Raw genomic sequence first — 16,536 nt, 5'->3', positions numbered from 1 at the left:
GTTGTACCATATACAACTCTTTCTCAATGTCTCCATTAAGGAACGCCGTTTTGACATCCATCTGCCAAATCTCATAATCGAAAAATGCAGCTATTGCTAACAAAATCCTCACAGATTTTAGCTTCGCTATGGGTGAGAAAGTCTCATCGTAGTCAACTCCTTGAATTTGTCGGAAACCCTTTGCGACAAGTCGAGATTTATAGACAGTAATATTACCATCAGCATATGTTTTCTCTTGAAGATCCATTTATTTTCGACTGACCTTTCGGCTATCGGGTAAGTCTACCAAAGTCCATACTTTATTATCATACATGGATCCCATTTCGGATTTCATGGCTTCTTGCCATTTGTTGGAATACGGGCTCATCATCGCTTCTTCATACGTCGCAGGGTCCTCATCATTGTTATCCACAATCATGACATTTAGACAAGGATCATACCAATCAGGAGTGGCACGTTCCCTTGTCAATCTGCGAGGTTCAGTAGTTTCCTCGTTCGAAGTTTCATGATCATTATCATTAGCTTCCTCTGTTGCCTGTGTAGGCGGTACGGGTACAACTTCGGTCATTGCGCTACTGCGATCAACGAGTATAGATTCATTAATCTCATCGAGTTCTACTTTTCTTCCGGTCACTTCTTTAGTGAGAAATTCTTTCTCAAGAAAAGTTCCGTTCTTAGCAACAAAGATTTTGCCTTCGGATCTGTGATAGAAAGTGTACCCTATAGTTTCCTTAGGGTATCCTATGAAGACGCATTTCTCCGCTTTGGGTTCTAGCTTGTCCGGTTGTAACTTTTTTACATAGGCTTCGCAACCCCAAACTTTAAGGAACGACAGACTTAGGTTTCTTATTAAACCATAATTCATACGGTGTCGTTTCTACGGATTTTGATGGTGCTCTATTTAAAGTGAATGCGGCTGTCTCTAATGCATAACTCCAAAATGATAACGGCAAATCAGTAAGAGACATCATAGAACGAACCATATCTAAGAGAGTTCGATTACGACGTTCGGACACACCGTTTCGTTGTGGCGGCGGTGTCAATTGTGAAAGTATTCCGCATTTCTTTAAATGCATGCTAAACTCATAACTCAGATATTCACCTCCACGATCGGATCGTAGAAATTTGATCTTCTTGTTACGTTGATTTTCTACTTCACTTTGGAATTCCTTAAACTTCTCGAAAGTTTCGGATTTATGTTTCATGAAATAGATATACCCATATCTACTCGGATCATACTGTGAAGGTTAGAACATAACGATAACCACCGCGTGATGCTACACTCATTGGTCCGCACACATCGGTATGTATGATTTCCAATAAGTCGGTAGCTCGCTCCATCATACCGAGAAAATGGAGTCTTAGTCATTTTTCCCATTAGACATGCTTCGCATCTATCAAGTGACTCAAAGTCAAGTGATTCAAGTAATCCATCGGTATGGAGTTTCTTCATGCGTTTCACTCCAATATGACCAAGACGACGATTGCCACATATAAGTAGAATTATCATTCAATTTAATTCGCTTAGCATCAATGTTATGTATATGCGTATCACTACTATCGAGATCTAATAGAAATAAGCCATTCTTTTGTGGTGCTCGACCATAAAAGATATTATTCATAAAAATAGAACAACCATTATTCTCAGACTTGAATGAATAACCGTCTTGCATTAAACAAGATCCGGATATAATGTTCATGCTTAACGCAGTACATAATAACAATTATTTAGGCTTAAAACTAATCCCGAAGGTAGATGTAGAGGAAGTGTGCCGACTGCGATCACATTGACCTTGGATCCGTTTCCAACGCGCATCGTCACTTCATTCTTCAGTAGTTGTCGTTTATTCTTTAGTTCCTGTTTCGAGTTACAAATATGAGCAACCGAACCAGTATCAAATACCCAGGTACTAGAACGAGAACTAGTGAGATAAACATCTATAACATGTATATCGGATATACCTTCTTTCTTCTTCTTGACAAGGCCGCTCTTCGAGATCCGCTAAATACTTGGAGCAATTACGCTTCCGGTGTCCCTTCTCTTTGCGGTAATAGCACTCGGCATCGGGCTTAGGGCCGTTCTTAGGTTTCATAGGAGGCGTGGCAGCTTTCTTGCCACCCTTCTTGAATTTTCCCTTAGACTTGCCTGTTTCTTGAAGCCGGTGGTCTTGTTGACCATCAACACTTGGTGCTCTTTCTTGATCTCAATCTCGGCGAGCTTTTAGCATGCCAAAGAGTTCGAGTAACTCCTTGTTCATGTTACTGCATATTGTAGTTCATCACAAAGTTCTTGTAACTTGGTGGCGGTGATTGAAGGACACGATTAATCCCCGGTCACGTTAGGAATCACTATTCCCAAGTCAACGAGTTTCTTCGCATGCCCGGTCATGGCGAGCATGTGCTCACTAATGGAGCTGCCTTCTTCCATCATACAGCTGAAGAAATGTTTCGATGCTTCATAGCATTCCACGGCCGCATGAGTCTCAAAAATAGCTTTCAGCTCATTCATCAACTCATGAGGATCGTGGTGCTCAAAACGTTTTTGAAGATCGGATTCCGGACGCACGGGATGGCACACCGAACTTGAGAGTACCGAGTTTTCCGAGTCTCGTAAACAGCTTTTACTTCATCGGTTTCGGTTTCAGCGGGAGGGTCACCTAGCGGTGCATCAAGCACATATTGCAGATTTCCGCCGGAGAGGAAGATCCTCACATGACGGAACCAGTCGGTGAAGTTGCTACCGTTGCTCTTAAGCTTTTCTTTCTCTAGGAACTGGTTAAAATTGATTGAGGACGCCATCTCTACAACATATATTTGCAATAGTTTAGACTAAGTTTATGACAAATTGAGTTCAAATTTTTAATTCAACATAATTAAAAATCTAGGTGAACTCCCACTCAAAACAATATCCCTCGCATTGTCTTAGTGATCACACAAACCAAATCCACCGCACCTAAACCCGATCATCACGAGAAAAAGTGTGATTTCAATGGCGAACACTCAAAGTGTTCATCATATCAATCATATGATTCATGCTCTACCTTTCGGTATCATGTGTTCCGAGACCATGTCACGTACATGCTAGGCTCGTCAAGGCCACCTTAGTATCCGCATGTGCAAAGCTGTCTTGCACCCGTTGTATGTACTCATCGAATCTATGACACCGGATCATCACGAGATGCTTCGAAACGACAAGACTTGATAACGGTGCTACTAAGGATGAACACTTTATTATCTTGAGATTTTAGTGAGGGATCATCTTATAATGCTACCGTCGCGATCTAAGCAAAATAAGATGCATAAAAGGATTAACATCACATGCGGTTCATATGTGATATGATATGGCCCTTTTGTCTTTGCGCCTTTGATCTTCATCTCCAAAGCACGGACATGATCTCCATCATCTTCGGGCATGATCTCCATCATCGTCGGCGAAGCACCAAGGTCAATGGCGCCGTCTTCATGATTGTCCTCCATGTAGCAACTATTACAACTACTTTGAAATACTACTCAACATGAAATTTAAAGACAACCATAAGGCTCCTGCCGGTTGCCACAATACAATAATGATCATCTCATACATATTCATCATCACATTATGGCCATATCACATCACCAAAACCCTGCAAAAACAAGTTAGACGCTCTCTAATTTGGTTTGCATATTTTACGTGGTTTAGGGTTTTCGATATAGATCTAATCTACCTACGAACATGAACCACAACGTTGATACTAATGTTGTCAATAGAAGAGTAAATTGAATCTTTACTATAGTAGGAGAGACGAGACACCCGCAAAGCCTCTTATGCAATACAAGTTGCATGTCGAACGAGGAACAAGTCTCATGAACGCGGTCATGTAAAGTTAGTCCGAGCCGCTTCATCCCACTATGCCATAAAGATGCAAAGTACTCAACTAAAGATAACAAGAGCATCAACGCCCACAAAACCATTGTGTTCTACTCGTGCAACCATCTATGCATAGACACGGCTGCGATACCACTGTAGGATAACGTTGCATAGAAAACAAAAAATTTCCTACCGCGAACACGCAATCCAAGACAAGATGCAATCTAGAAGACGGTAGCAACGAGGGGGTATCGAGTCTCACCCTTGAAGAGATTCCAAAGCCTACAAGATGAGGCTCTTGTTGCTGCGGTAGACGTTCACTTGCCGCTTGCAAAAGCGCGTAGAAGATCTTGATCACGATCGGTTCCGGCGCCACGAACGGGAAGCACCTCCGTACTCGGTCACACGTTCGGTTGTTGATGAATACGACGTCCACCTCCCCGTTCCAGCGGGCAGCGGAAGTAGTAGCTCCTCTTGAATCCGACAGCACGACGGCGTGGTGTCGGTGGTGGTGGAGAAGTCCGGCGGAGCTTCGCTAAGCGTGCGGGAAGTGGAGGAGCGGGGCGGCTAGGGTTTGGGGAGAGGGGCGCCGGCCACTATAGGGTGCGGCCACCTTGGTGGTGTTTTAGGTGGCCGGCCCCCTCCCCTTGGCCCTCATTATATAGGTGGAACCCCAAGAGGTGGTGTCCAAGTCTTCGAATAAGACCCGAACCAAAAACCTTCCATAGGAGGGGGGAAACCTAGCCAAGCTAGGACTCCCACCAAGGTGGGAGTTCCACCTCCCATGTGGGGGTGGCCGGCCCCCTAGGGGAGTCCACTTGGGACTCCTCCCCCACTAGGGTTGGCCGGCCATGGAGGTGGAGTCCCATGTGGACTCCACCTTCCTTGGTGGTTTCTTCCGGACTTTTCTAGAACCTTCTAGAACCTTCCATAGAACCTTCCGCGACATTTTTATTCACATAAAATGACATCCTATATATGAATCTTATTCTCCGGACCATTCGGAACTCCTCGTGATGTCCGGGATCTCATCCGGGACTCCGAACAAATATTCGAACTCCTTTCCATATTCAAATACTACCATTTCAACATCCAACTTTAAGTGTGTCACCCTACGGTTCGAGAACTATGCGGACATGGTTGAGTACTCACTCCGACCAATAACCAATAGCGGGATCCGGAGATCCATAATGGCTCCCACATATTCAACGATGACTTTAGTGATCGAATGAACCATTCACATACAATACCAATTCCCTTTGTCTCGCGATATTTTACTTGTCCGAGGTTTGATCTTCGGTATCACTCTATACCTTGTTCAACCTCGTCTCACGACAAGTACTCTTTACTCGTACCGTGGTATGTGGTCTCTTATGAACTTATTCATATGCTTGCAAGACATTAGACGACATTCCACCGAGAGGGCCCAGAGTATATCTATCCGGTCATCGGGATGGACAAATCCCACTTGTTGATCCATATGCCTCAACTCATACTTTCCGGATACTTAATCCCACCTTTATAACCACCCATTTACGCGGTGGCGTTTGGTGTAATCAAAGTACTTTTCCGGTATAAGTGATTTACATGATCTCATGGTCATAAGGACTAGGTAACTATGTATCGAAAGCTTATAGCAAATAACTTAATGACGAGATCTTATGCTACGCTTAATATGGGTGTATCCATTACATCATTCATACAATGATATAACCTTGTTATTAATAACATCCAATGTTCATGATTATGAAACTAATCATCCATTAATCAACAAGCTAGTTAAGAGGCATACTAGGGACTCTTTGTTGTTTACATATCACACATGTATCAATGTTTCGGTTAATACAATTATAGCATGGTATATAAACATTTATCATAAACATAAGATATATAATAACCACTTTATTATTGCCTCTTGGGCATATCTCCAACACATATACATTACATTGATGCTAAGCGAATTAAATTGAATGATAATTCTACTTATATGTGGCACTGTCGTCTTGGTCATATTGGAGTAAAGCGCATGAAGAAACTCCATACTGATGGATTACTTGAATCACTTGACTTTGAGTCACTTGATAGATGCGAAGCATGTCTAATGGGAAAAATGACTAAGACTCCATTTTACGGTATGATGGAGCGAGCTACTGACTTATTGGAAATCATACATACCGATGTGTGCGGACCAATGAGTGTAGCATCGCGCGGTGGTTATCGTTATGTTCTAACCTTCACGGATGATCTGAGTAGATATGGGTATATCTATTTCATGAAACATAAATCCGAAACTTTTGAGAAGTTTAAGGAATTCCAAAGTGAAGTAGAAAATCAACGTAACAAGAAGATTAAATTTCTACGATCTGATCGCGGAGGTGAATATCTGAGTTATGAGTTTGGCATGCATCTATTCTATTATATATTAAAAGTACATTACGGGTTAACCAGAAAAATTGATTTATAATAGAAATTACCACAAAAATCAGAAACATCTGACCGTCAATTTACTAGCTCATCAAACCACAACCAACAGATTATAGAGATAATTTATTGACAACAGAGTTAAAAGAAATTACCCACCAATGCCATAACTTAAGTTTCCGGTACCTTTTCAATCTTATTGGATCAATGAATGATGCGTTCTTCTCTAAAAAAGCAATAGCGTGTGCCCTAAAGCAAAATATCAAGGTAACCTCCTCCTATCATCCTCACGCCGCCGTCATGGGTTCCATCAGCATGTAGCCATCTAGGCACTTCTTCATGAGTTTGATTTACTTCTCTAATGTGTCGTTATGGATCCTCACACTTAGGTTTGCACGTGCGTCTAGATCTACAACTATCAAATCTGTGGATTGAGATGATCCGATCGTGCAAGTAGTCTAGCACCAGAAGCCAGATGATCTGGGCGATTGAGATGATCCGGTCGTGCAGCACCGGAGCCAAACGATCCAACGACCAGTGACTGAACAAGTACACGTACGTATTCTGGTATTGTACTCATATGCTTTCCTGGCATCTAATCCTCACGCTCATCTTTATGCATGCGTTCCGATAAGATCGGCTGAAGATACAACAAGCTTCTATGTTATGAATAAATTCCTGCGCCGAAGCCGCTGAAGTTGTCAGCAACCTGGACGAGGCACCCCTTCAAGTCTGCGTTAGTGTGCTGGCCTGTGAATCTCAACCGCAGTCGTTCGGCAAGTGAAGTCGCTGGCTTAATATACAGGTATTGATTTTCAAAAGACAAGGGGGAGACAGCAAGACTCCAAAGCGACAAAACATAGTTTTCATCCAGGTCATTGCTACTCCCTCCAAGCTCCTGCTTTGTAATCAGGTGCACCACAATCCTTTGCCGTCGAGCAGTGCCATGCTAACCAGCGGGAGCAAAACAAAAATGCTGATGATTACTTGGAGTAAGGCGTGCATAAGTGATTTGAACCAGCTGCGGCAGCCGAAGAAGACCAATAACGCGCCTCAGCAAGCAGAAGCAGACTCCCTCCAACTTCTTGCTTTGTAATCAAGTGCACCACAATCCTTTGCCGGTGAGCAGTGCTGTGCTAACCAGCAAGAGTAAAACAAAAAGGCTAACGATTACTTGGAGTAAGGCATGCATAAGTGATTTGAATGAGCTGCAGCTGCCGAAGAAGACCAATGGCGCGCCTCAGCAAGCAGAAGCAGCGAACATTTGTTCTGTGTTCTGTAGTCATCCCTGTAAATACGTCAAATCGTATTTCAGCCAAGATAGTTTGAAATTTGGATGACCTTCTACTTAATAACTGTTAATCTCTTCCCAGAATATGCTAGGGGCAAGCAGACAATGAGCAGCTTCAACTTTTTTTTGACGGGTGCAGCTTCAATTTCTGTCTCTATGAGTTTTGCACTAACTACAATATTAATCTCTACCAAAGTAACAGTTGTCAGTTAATTCATCCTGCATCTGGAGGTAACAAATTATTAAATATTAGTAGCTAGGAAGTTTTTCCACAGGGATTTGTTTGCCATCTGTAATTCAGTGTGATTTCTCTTTTCATGGTCGTTTCCTGTTGGCTCTAGAGACATCTCTAACAATTTTCTGTCCAAAGTGTTACTATTTTCTCTTCATTTGTAGGTTTTATTCTAGAACCAAGATACCAGTATAAGAATAACATACCATGGTTTTATTGGGGGCGTGAGCACTCTGGAGTCTGGACTTTGGACCTGCCAAATGAACTTCCTTGTCATTTAATTGCTTCTTCACTAGGTATAAAATACCACCACGCATGTCCATTCAATTGATTATGGTTGCTATCATATTAGCTTTGTTTCAAGATAAAATATGATAGCTAAGCTGTTATCTATGGTGTTCTTTGTCCGCTGATATCTCCTAGCAAAATAATAGTGTGATCATACAACAAACTAAAATAGGAAGCCAAAATATGTGTGTGTGTTTGCAACTATGTGTTTTACATATAATGATGACGTACCATGGTTTTATTGGGGATGTGAGGAATCTGGAGTCTGGACTTTGGACCTGCCAATGAACATCCTTGTCATTCAATTACTTCTTCACTAGGTATAAAATACCACCATGCATGTCCATTCAACTGATTATGGTTGCTAGAATCATCACGTTTGCGTTGTTTCAAGATAAAATGTCATAGATAAAATGTCATCTATGGTGTTCTTTGTCCTCTGATAACTCCTAGCAAAATAATAGTGTGGTCATACAACGACCTAAAATAGGGAAGCCAAAACATGTGCGTGTGATTACAACTATGTGTTTTACAATTAAATACAAGTATAATATTATTTAAAATTCTCATTTATTTTCCACCCCTAAATTCAAAATTAAATAGCACACTATATATTATTTTTCTTATAATGCCACAGTGTGATAAATATTGTTTACAAGGTTGGAGAGAAACATTAAAATATATGGTGGACATACAATTGCAAACACATATATTGTTACTTCCAAGTAATGTCCTCAATTTGTATACAATAATGTTATTACTAACATATAAATTTATACGCGTGTATGAAATAACTCAAAACAGGCTAATAAGCAGTATATATTCATGACTATATCCAAATAAGTCACTTATGATAGATCATCGTATAAGCCAGGTCTTAGAAAATTTCTTTAAAGTGGACATGTTACTTTTAAATATATGAGTCCTCACTGAACATGGATCAATAAGCACGTAAATAAGTGTTGATTGGTAGAACGAAGGTTTGAGGGCATTTGTCGGCCATTTATTTATTCTAAAAAACTGTATTCATAAAATATGTATCTAATTGCATATTTGAGCAAGAATTCGGTACAAACATCTTTTTTTTGTGCGAGAAGGATAGAGATAGAGATATGCAGACATGATGTTTTTTTAATAACATACAATTCTAATCACATCAGATGTTTAAAGCTTCAGGGTTCTATTATATTGTATAGTACAATTGCACAGGTCAACCAGAACATTTTTTTTATATCCTTCTTTAATTTGTCCGCCTTCAAAAGTATTATAACCATAGAGATATCGGTGACATGTGCAAGGAAGAAAGGGACAAACATATAAAATAGATGTACACATGTGATTTTTCCGGTACATAGACAAATATTTATGTAGCAATATCTAAATGGTAAAATATTAAAACTAATAACAAAGAAAACTAACACTCCTTCATTTTGTAAGATTTGCGTGGATGAAGGGGGCTAATACTGCCAATGCCGGTCCCAACTCCCAAGCCCAGAAAAAAGTAGAGGAGCAGTTTGTGACTAACAAAAACAACCTTACAATATGTGTTTCATAAGTAAGTTAGATGACAAAGTATTGAAATGGACACCTGTTGAAACTGTAAACATACCACTGGACCTCTGACAAGAATAACTATTATTAAGAACCTGTATCTTTATATATGGTATGAGCAAAACAAAAAACAATACTAAATAGACCTGCTAATGCTATGACTGTAGAAATCATTTACTTTTCGAAATAACTTGATTGAAATCCAGAACAAAAATTGATGAAGCTAAAAACTCATCGTCACTTCCACATAAGTAAGAAGAAACTGTATACAAAGGCATAGCAAAAATGATATCACTCATAACGGAAACACCTAGCCGAGGTTGTAGGACAGTGGATGTAGATAGTTATGCGATCAATCTTTACTGGTCCCAAGTATTTTCTATTCCTTCATGTTCTAGATCAAAGAAAGATACGATCAGAATTTTAAGAAGAGAGAGATTGGCTTACATAAATCAGTGGCTACAGAGAAGGCTGAAAGTAGTTCCCATCGTACAGATCGTTCCGGCCGACTCGAAATCAGCACTATGAAGCGATTCCCCATGTTTCCCTATGCACATTCGATGGATCAGGACATGGACGGTTTCCAGATCATCATGCTCTGGAGTGAAAATACGAATGCTGGTACCAAATCATAATAGCGTCCTAGCCGATTCAAAACAATAATAGGCACCAGATCCTCTATCTTCTCCAAGTACACGACCGGCAACCTTCGCGCACTCTTCTACATCCGCCATCGTCCTCCAACAGCAGCACCTCACACTCCATTTGTGGGATCAATTTGTGGGTGAGGGAAATCATCGGTGCTCTGATTTCGGTGGATTTGTGCGGGGAGCGTAGCTAGACAAGTAGAATTGGTGGATTACTGGAGCGGACTCAGCGGAGACAACCAGATTTGGTGGATTACTGGGAGCAGAGGCAATCAGAAAAAGAGAAGTGGAACGCCGAGAAATGGGGAAAATGAAGGGTGTTAAAGAAAATTATACTGGAGTATTTTTTTTCTTACAAGCCACTTATAATATAAAAAACAAGATAAGCACTGCACCAGACCCACAAACTCATAAAACGTAAAAGTGCAAGTGACTTAATTCAAAACATAAAAACAACTAATATCCATTATCCATAGATGTCGATTAAAAAAAGTCAATTGTACAAGATCAATTGAGTAGTAATTCACCCATATACATTGTTTTAGATATATATTCCAATAATAACAACTAACCAAAGGTATTTTAAGGTCAATATATATTCATAGCAAATTATACTTAAAAATGAATAAAAAATAATGCTCTGCAATAAATTGTTAATGGCATCCTACAATTTGATTGAATTCCAATTTATTATTAGTACTCTAATTGTATTAGAAATTATAATGAACCATCAAGATGTCGCCCGCGCATGTGCGCGGGCCATTGTGCTAGTTTAAAGAAATGCGGAATACTTTCACAATTGACACCGCCGGGAACACCACAACGAAACGGTGTGTCCGAACGTCGTAATCGAACTCTCTTAGATATGGTTCGTTCTATGATGTCTCTTACTGATTTGCCGTTATCATTTTGGAGTTATGCATTAGAGACAGCCGCATTCACTTTAAATAAAGCACCATCAAAATCCGTAGAAACGACACCGTCTGAATTATGGTTTAATAAGAAACCTAAGCTGTCGTTCCTTAAAGTTTGGGGTTGCGAAGCCTATGTAAAAAAGTTACAACCGGACAAGCTAGAACCCAAAGCGGAGAAATGCGTCTTCATAGGATACCCTAAGGAAACTATAGGGTACACTTTCTATCACAGATCCGAAGGCAAAATCTTTGTTGCTAAGAACGGAACCTTTCTTGAGAAAGAATTTCTCACTAAAGAGGTGATCTGGAAGAAAAATAGAACTCGATGAGATTAATGAATCTATACTCGTTGATCGGAGTAGCGCGATACCGGAAGTTGTACCTGTACCGCCTACACCGGCAACGAGAGGAAGCTAATGATAATGATCATGAAACTTCGAACGAGGAAACTATCGAACCTCGCAGATCGACAAGGGAACGTGCCACTCCTGATTGGTATGATCCTTGTCTAAATGTCATGATTGTGGATAACAATGATGAGGACCCTGCGACGTATGAAGAAGCGATGATGAGCCCAGATTCCAACAAATGGCAAGAAGCCATGAAATCCGAAATGGGATCCATGTATGATAACAAAGTATGGACTTTGGTAGACTTACCCGATAGCCGAAAGGTCTGTCGAGAATAAATGGATCTTCAAGAGAAAAACGGATGCCGATGGTAATATTACTGTCTATAAAGCTCGACTTGTCGCAAAGGGTTTCCGACAAATTCAAGGAGTTGACTACGATGAGACTTTCTCACCGGTAGCGAAGCTAAAATCTGTGAGGATTTTGTTAGCAATAGCTGCATTTTTCGATTATGAGATTTGGCGAGATGGATGTCAAAACGGCGTTCCTTAATGGAGATATTGAGGAAGAGTTGTATATGGTACAACCAAAAGGTTTTGTCGATCCTAAAAATGCTGACAAAGTATGCAAACTTCAGCGTTCAATCTATGGACTGAAGCAAGCATCAAGAAGTTGGAACCGATGCTTTGATAAGGTGATCAAAGACTTCGGGTTTATACAGTGTCATGGAGAGGCCTGTATTTACAAGAAAGTGAGTGGGAGCTCTGTAGCATTCCTGATATTATATGTAGATGACATATTATTGATTGGGAATGATATAGAACTATTAAGCGAGTGTAAAAGGTTATTTGAATAATAGTTTTTCAATGAAAGACCTTGGTGAAGCATCGTATATATTAGGCATCAAGATTTATAGAGATAGATCAAGACGCCTAATAGGGCTATCGCGAGTACATACTGGACAAGATTCTAAAGAAGTTTAGAATGGACGAAAGTAAGAAAGGGTTTTTACCTATGTTACCGGGCAAGGTCTTGAGTAAGACTCAAGGACCGGCTACGGCAGAAGAAAGAGAAAGGATGAATCGGATCCCCTATGCTTCGGCGATAGGCTCTATTATGTATGCCATGCTATGTACAAGACCGGATATAGCGCATGTTCGTTAGTTTGACTAGCGAGATATCAAAGTGATCCAGGGAATGGAACAACTGGACAGCGGTCAAGAATATCCTGAAGTACTTAAAAAGAACTAAGGATATGTTTCTTTGTTATGGAGGTGACCAAGAGCTCGTTGTAACAAGTTACACCGATGCAAGTTGGAACAACGATCCCGATGACTCTAAGTCACGGTCCGGGTACGTGTTTATATTGAATGGTGCTGCAGATAGGTCGGGCGAGCTCGAAGCGGTGCACGGTGGCGAAGTCTTCAACGGAATCGGAGTACATAGCGGCTTCGGAGGCTTCATCGGAAGCGGTATGGATGAAGAGGTTCATTGTAGAGCTCGGTGTGGTTCCTAGTGCATTGGACCCACTAGTCATATACTTGTGACAACATGGGTGCCATCGCCAATGCACAAGAACCAAGGTCACACAAGAGGCTGAAGCATATCAAGGCTGCGTTACCACTCGATTCGCGAGTACATCGAAGATGGAGAAGTAAAGATTTGCAAAGTACACATCGATCTGAATGTAGCGGATCCGTTGACTAAAGCTCTCCCTAGGGCAAAACATGACCAACACCAGAATGCCATGGGTGTTAGGTTCCTTACAATGTAATCTAGATTATTGACTCTAGTGCAAGTGGGAGACTTGTTGGAGATATGCCCAAGAGGCAATAATAAAAGTGGTTATTATATATCTTTATGTTTATGATAAATGTTTATATACCATGCTATAATTGTATTAACCGAAACATTGATACATGTGTGATATGTAAACAACAAAGAGTCCCTAGTATGCCTCTTAACTAGCTTGTTGATTAATGGATGATTATTTTCATAATCATGAACATTGGATGTTATTAATAACAAGGTTATATCATTGTATGAATGATGTAATGGACACACCCAATTAAGCGTAGCATAAGATCTCGTCATTAAGTTATTTGCTATAAGCTTTCGATACATAGTTACCTAGTCCTTATGACCATGAGATCATATAAATCACTTATACCGGAAAGGTACTTTGATTACATCAAACACCACTCGCGTAAATGGGTGGCTATAAAGGTGGGATTAAGTATCCGGAAAGTATGAGTTGAGGCATATGGATCAACAGTGGGATTTGTCCATCCCGATGACGGATAGATATACTCCGGGCCCTCTCGGTGGAATGTCGTCTAATGTCTTGCAAGCATATGAATAAGTTCATAAGAGACCACATACCACGGTACGAGTAAAGAGTACTTGTCAGGAGACGAGGTTGAACAAGGTATAGAGTGATACCGAAGATCAAACCTCGGACAAGTAAAATATCGCGAGACAAAGGGAATTGGTATTGTATGTTAATGGTTCATTCGATCACTAAAGTCATCGTTGAATATGTGGGAGCCATTATGGATCTCCGGATCCCGCTATTGGTTATTGGTCGGAGTGAGTACTCAACCATGTCCGCATAGTTCACGAACCGTAGGGTGACACACTTAAAGTTGGATGTTGAAATGGTAGTATTTGAATATGGAATGGAGTTCGAATATTTGTTCGGAGTCCCGGATGAGATCCCGGACATCACGAGGAGTTCCGGAATGGTCCGGAGAATAAGATTCATATATAGGATGTCATTTTATGTGAATAAAATGTCGCGGAAGGTTCTATGGAAGGTTCTAGAAGGTTCTAGAAAAGTCCGGAAGAAACCACCAAGGAAGGTGGAGTCCACATGGGACTCCACCTCCATGGCCGGCCAACCCTAGTGGGGGAGGAGTCCCAAGTGGACTCCCCTTAGGGGGCCGGCCACCCCCATATGGGAGGTGGAACTCCCACCTTGGTGGGAGTCCTAGCTAGGCTAGGTTTCCTCCTCTCTATGGAAGGTTTTTGGTTCGGGTCTTATTCGAAGACTTGGAGACCAACTCTTGGGGATCCACCTATATAATGAGGGGCATAGGGGAGGGGGCCGGCCGCACCAAAGCCACAAGTTGGCCGCACCCCTTGAGGCCGGCCACCCCCTCCCAAACCCTAGCCGCCCCCTTCTCCTCCATAGCTCCCGCGTGCTTTAGCGAAGCTCCGCCGGAGTTCTCCACCGCCACCGACACCACGCCGTCGTGCTTGTCGGATTCAAGAGGAGCTACTACTTCCGCTGCCCGCCTGGAACGGGAGGTGGACGTCGTCTTCATCAACAACCGAACGTGTGACCGAGTACGGAGGTGCTGCCCGTTCGTGGCGCCGGAACCGATCGTGATCAAGATCTTCTACGCGCTTTTGCAAGCGGCAAGTGAACGTCTACCGCAGCAACAAGAGCCTCATCTTGTAGGCTTTGGAATCTCTTCAAGGGTGAGACTCGATACCCCCTCGTTGCTACCGTCTTCTAGATTGCATCTTGGCTTGGATTGCGTGTTCGCGGTAGGAAATTTTTTGTTTTCTATGCAACGTTATCCTACATGTCTGAACGTCGTAATCGAACTCTCTTAGATATGGTTCGTTCTATGATGTCTCTTACTGATTTACCTTTATAATTTTGGAGTTATGCATTAGAGACAGCTGCATTCACTTCAAATAGAGCACCATCAAAATCCGTTAAAACGACACCGTATGAATTATGGTTTAATAAGAAACCTAAGCTGTCGTTCCTAAAAGTTTGGGGTTGCGAAACCTATGTAAAAAAGTTACAACCGGACAAGCTAGAACCCAAAGCGGAGAAATGCATCTTCATAGGATACCCTAAGGAAACTATAGGGTACACTTCCTATCACAAATCCGAAGGCAAAATCTTTGTTGCTAAGAACGGAACCTTTCTTGAGAAAGAATTTCTCACTAAAGAAGTGACTGGAAGAAAAGTAGAACTCGATGAGATTGATGAATCTTCACTTGTTGATCAGAGTAGCGCGATGCCGGAAGTTGTTCTCGTGCCGCCTACACCGGCAACGAGAGGAAGCTAATGATTATGATCATGAAACTTCAAATGAGATAGCCTGCGAACCTCGCGGATCGACAAGGGAACGTGCCACTCCTGATTGGTATGATCCTTGTCTAAATGTCATGATTGTAGATAACAATGATGAAGACCACTGCGACGTATGAAGAAGCGATGATGAGCCCGAATTCCAACAAATGGCAAGAAGCCATGAAATCCGAAATGGGATCCATGTATGATAACAAAGTGTGGACTTTGGTAGACTTACCCGATAGCCGCAAGGCTGTCGAGAATAAATGGATCTTCAAGAGAAAAACAGATGCTTGATGGTAATATTACTTGTCTATAAAGCTCGACTTGTCGCAAAGGGTTTCCGACAAATTCAAGGAGTTGACTATGATGAGACTTTCTCACTCGTAGCGAAGCTAAAGTCCGTGAGGATTTTGTTAGCAATAGCTGCATTTTTCGATTATGAGATTTGGCAGATGGATGTCAAAACGGCGTTCCTTAATGGAGACATTGAGGAAGAGTTGTATATGGTACAACCCAAAGGTTTTGTCGATCCTAAAAATGCTGACATTGTATGCAAACTTCAGCGTTCAATTTATGGACTGAAGCAAGCATCGATAAGTTGGAACCGACGCTTTGATAAGGTGATCAAAGACTTCGGGTTTATACAGTGTCATGGAGAGGCCTGTATTTACAAGAAAGTGAGTGGGAGCTCTGTAGCATTCCCGATATTATATGTAGATGACATATTACTAATTGGGAATGATATAGAACTATTAAGCAGTGTAAAAGGTTATTTGAATAATAGTTTTTCAATGAAAGACCTTGGTGAAGCATCGTATATATTAGGCATCAAGATTTATAGAGATAGATCAAGATGTCTAATAAGGCTATCACAAAGTACATACCTGGACAAGATTCTA

The sequence above is a fragment of the Lolium rigidum genome, chromosome 3 (genome assembly GCF_022539505.1).
Source record: "Lolium rigidum isolate FL_2022 chromosome 3, APGP_CSIRO_Lrig_0.1, whole genome shotgun sequence".
Taxonomy (NCBI): Eukaryota; Viridiplantae; Streptophyta; class Magnoliopsida; order Poales; family Poaceae; genus Lolium; species Lolium rigidum.
This window is presented reverse-complemented; position numbering follows the sequence as displayed.